This window comes from Mus pahari, unplaced genomic scaffold (genome assembly GCF_900095145.1).
Source record: "Mus pahari unplaced genomic scaffold, PAHARI_EIJ_v1.1 scaffold_12088_1, whole genome shotgun sequence".
NCBI classification, from domain to species: domain Eukaryota; kingdom Metazoa; phylum Chordata; class Mammalia; order Rodentia; family Muridae; genus Mus; species Mus pahari.
Window position 1 is genome coordinate 17,651 of NW_018392035.1, and position 4,379 is coordinate 22,029.

General features: G+C 40.3%; 1 pseudogene; it reads left to right on the top strand.

Moving 5' to 3' along the window:
* The first annotated feature begins 3,678 nt into the window (after positions 1-3,678).
* LOC110314810 lies at positions 3,679-4,246 on the top strand (annotated as a pseudogene).
* Positions 4,247-4,379: the final 133 nt, after the last annotated feature.

A 4,379-nucleotide genomic window follows, 5' to 3' on the forward strand; every position in this document is an offset into this window, starting at 1 on the left:
TTACATGTGTTTCCCAAGATTTGTATTTGAGGATAAAGGACAATATTTCACACATTCTTAGATTCCATTCAATGATTAAGACTTTGTTCTTGTTGTTCCTTATTATGCCTTACAGGCTAGATGCCTTGAGTGTCCATGTATTCTCACCTATCAAATCTGTATTTCACCATAGGAGAACTAGGAATAGGTGTGTGCACTAACATGTATGCGATGGAGATATTGACATACACAGTATATGCTAGTTAATAACACCATGCGTTCTCTAAAACAAAGATGAAAAGATCCTTATTTACTGGTAGTAGTTACTGCTGCAAATTTCCAGAAACTGCATAGAGTTCATTCACAAATAGTTATTTGACTATCACTCCTAGTCTTTTCAGTACAGGGTAAAAGTGTATTAGGAACTTTGGTTTAAATCCAGTATCAAATAAAAACAAAAGGCCAGGCCTTTAGGACTTCTGTTTGTTTGTTTGTTTGGTTGGTTGGTTGGTTTGGTTTGGTTTTGGTTTTTGAGACAGGGTTTCTCTGTATAGCCCTGGCTATCCTGGAACTCACTTTGTAGACCAGGCTGGCCTCGAACTCAGAAATCCGCCTGCCTCTGCCTCCCAAGTACTGGGATTAAAGGCATGCACCACCATGCCCAGCACCGTTATGGCTTATTAACCAAATATTCTGTGGTCTTTTTTTTTTTCTAATGTTGTATGTATATGAAGGGAGAACTTAATGTTGGCAAAAAGTTTCAGCAGCATATTTTGTAACTTCTATTTGGGATGCTCATGTGAAATAACAGGTTTCACATCTTATCTCGTTTGTACATAGCTACATCCAATCCAGTAGTGACATGCATGACAGGCCAAAAGCCTGGATGCAGTCCCAAGGTGGAAAAATTTACAGAAACTCAGTTTCCTGGAACTGTGGCATCTGATAGCACGTATTGTCCTTGCGAATGCATCTGTGTGCTGTCTTCCAATATTGTTTTATTATAGATGTCTCCAAGCAATGACTTGCCAAATACCTAAGAAAATTGAACTTTGCTTCCTGGAGTTCACCAAGGCCCTAGGTAGTCCTTGAGCCAACCCTGGGCTTGGAATTCAGTAAGAATGTTTCCTATTGCCGGGCGTGGTGGTGCATGCTTTTAATCCTAGCACTTGGGAGGCAGAGGCAGGCGGATTTTGAGTTTGAGGCCAGTCTGGTCTACAAAGTGAGTTCCAGGACAGCCAGGGCTATACAGAGAAACTCTGTCCCAAAAAAACAAAACAAAAAAAAACCAACAACAACAAAAAAAGAATGTTGCCTATTCAGTTACATTCAGAATTGCCTCTACGATTGTAAGAGAGATAGTGAAAGAAATCAGGCATTACTATCTACTACATAGAGTTACAAATCTCAGGGCAAGCTTAGCAAAGTAAGTTTAAAATTCTTATTATAGTCATGTATGGCAGACTACATTACTTATTAGTAGAAAGTCTCCCCACACTATCACTTAGAATAAAAGCAAAGTCACTCCCATATACAGGAATTTACAATGGCTTAGGAAGTAGATTGGGCTGTGGTTTAAGGAGGAACTAGAGTATTGCGTTATTCATGAGTGGAACTCCCTAATTAGAACCATGACTTGGGCGTGAAAGCCCTTGCCCTGGGAGTGTAAACACCTCCCACCTGGATTGTAGGAATATAGCTGACCTTAGATAGAGCTGACTTTGTCTCAGTTGTTTTATTGCCCAGTTCCTGTCAGTCTTTGAAGTTGCATTCCTCTGTTTAGTGTTAGAGTCATTAAGCATCTGGTACCTCACTGCACCTTGCTGATGTGTCACCTAAATTCCCTATTTTCTTCTGTATAAAAAGTTTGATGCTCAATTGGACAAATTACTTTCAGATTCAGCACTTGCCATCATGCCCTGTCTGTTTGTCATCCCATTCTTGCCGACCCTTGCTCACCTGCAACCAGAAACCCGTTCCCTACAGATGGAAGACCCAATAGAGGTTAAACTGTGACAGTACATATACTAGGAAGGTTATTTTTTCAAGGTCAAAATCTTGAGTCTATGTCTGATAATAACATCTTTGCCACATTTGGGGCATACCTGTCAACAATGGTTGCTACACACATTTATTTAAAAAATAAGTAAATTTAGAAATAAAAAAATTTACCTTTGTGATATAAAGCATGCAATAATAGAACCTTTATTGTAGAAAGACAATCGTTTTAAGTGTAATGTCAAGTCATCTCTCATGTCATGACATGAATCTCTCATCTCATGTCATGTAAAAGCCATGCCCACCAAGTCTCATAACTTGATTAAGATTCTCAGAACCTCATACTGTGGAAAGAGATAGGTGGTTGACATACCATATCCTTTGATCTCTACATTATGTGGCATTGCTATCAAAGTAAATAAAAAATAGATGAATATGATAAAAATTAGGAACAGAGTTACTTTCATGGGCATTTTCAGCTGCTTCCTTGGAATGTCACCAAGCAATCTTAGGCAAAATTAGTTTTCAAGGGGAGCCATAATTCAAGAAGACATCTCTTCCTCCCTTTGGAAGATGTGATATGTCCTCTATCAGTGATTTCTTGATTTGCAAAGCGAGAAAAATCTCATTTCTGTTTAGGACTTTAGTTAAGGTCAGTTCATTCCTATTGTCAGTGGGCTGTCACATGCTCACCTGTGTATTGAAATGCATCATCTCCCAGTCCTCAGGTAATGGAATTTGTTCCTGTATCTTTAATCCTATTTCCTCTGCATTTTGTATTACGTTCATGGTATTTTTATAGTTGAAAATCAAATCTCGAGCCAAAATTTTTAGTTAACTGACAGTTTCCTCTTAATATGTAGAGTACACTGAGCAATGAAAGTGACACCAGCTGCAAGAGAGTCAAGATTGGGAACAGTTAGGCATAGTACTTATGGTAGTTTGACTAAAAATGTTGCCTATAGGTTCATGTCTTTAAATTTTTAGTCATTAAAAGTGGCAAAATTTGAAAAGATTAAAAGGATAAGGGGTTGTAACCCTATGAGAGGAAGTGTGTCACTTGGGGTAGGCTGAGAAGTTTGAAAGGCACACAGCAGATGAAGATATTCTCTCTCGCGCGCGCTCTCTCTCTCTCTCTCTCTCTCTCTCTCTCTCTCTCTCTCTCTCTCTGTGTGTGTGTGTGTGTCTCTGTCTCTGCCTCCATCTTTCTGTCTTTCTCTCTCTTTCCCCTTCTCTCTTGTCTTATAGTTCAAGACATAGTACTCTCAGCTACTTAATTCAGCACTATGTCTACCACCAAGATACTAATGAACTCTCTGAAAGTAAAAGCCAGCCCACAATTAAATATCACATTTACAAGTTCTTTTACTAAACTGTTTGTGTATTGGGGGTGTGCTTCAATTTGGATTTGAAATCAATATTTTTCTTTAAAAANTGATGGACAGAGATATTTTTAAATTAGTTGCTATCAGCAGGACTGAAAGTGCATGTCAATGGGCTGGAGTCATGGCCCAGTGTCGAAGAGCACTAGCTGGTCCTTCATTGGACCCAAGTTTGATTCTCAGTACATACAGGACTAGTAACCATGTGTAGTTCTTTTCTTTTGAATGTTGATTTGGTCAGGCTATTTGGTACAAATAAATAAATAGAAGGGAATGGGAATGAACATTTGCATCAATAAAGTGGGGCTGGTCTAGTGCCATGAAGGTGTNAGGCATGCTTCNNGAGTACAAGGCAGTGGGGTGCTGCTTGCCATCCACAAAATNCCACACACNCCTNCTGTACCGTATTCGAATCTTTACACNCAACCATGTGGTGGCCAAGTCTCCCTTCTGGGACTTTGTGTCACAGCTGAAGAAGATGAAGTCATTTGGGGAGATTGTGTACTGTGGGCAGGTGTTTGAGAAGTCACCCCTGNGTGTGAAGAGGTTCAGCATCTGGCTGCCCCATGACTCCCGCAGTGGCACACAGAACATGTACCGAGAGTACCGGGTCCTGACCATGGCTGGTGCAGTCACACAGTGGTACCGCGACATGGGTGCCCAACACNGTACCCAAGCACACAACATCCAGATCATGTAGGTGGAAGAAATTGCAGCTGGGAAGTGCAGCTGGCAAATGCAGCTGGCCAGCTGGCAAGCAGTTCCACAATTCCTAGGTCACATTTTCATTGCCCCANTACGTGTTGTCGCATCAGCACAAGCCTAGCTTAACCTCCAAGAGGCCCCAACACCTTCTAGACACAGATATCCACTGTATAAAAACTTGAAAAAAGAAATAGTGGGATTGGTAAATGTGAATTTACNTGTTTTATAAGTTTGAAAATTTTTGTTAAAGAATACTCAAGGTGTTTGGAAATTTTGACTATTGGACTGGAGAGATGGTTCAGTGGTTAAGAGCAC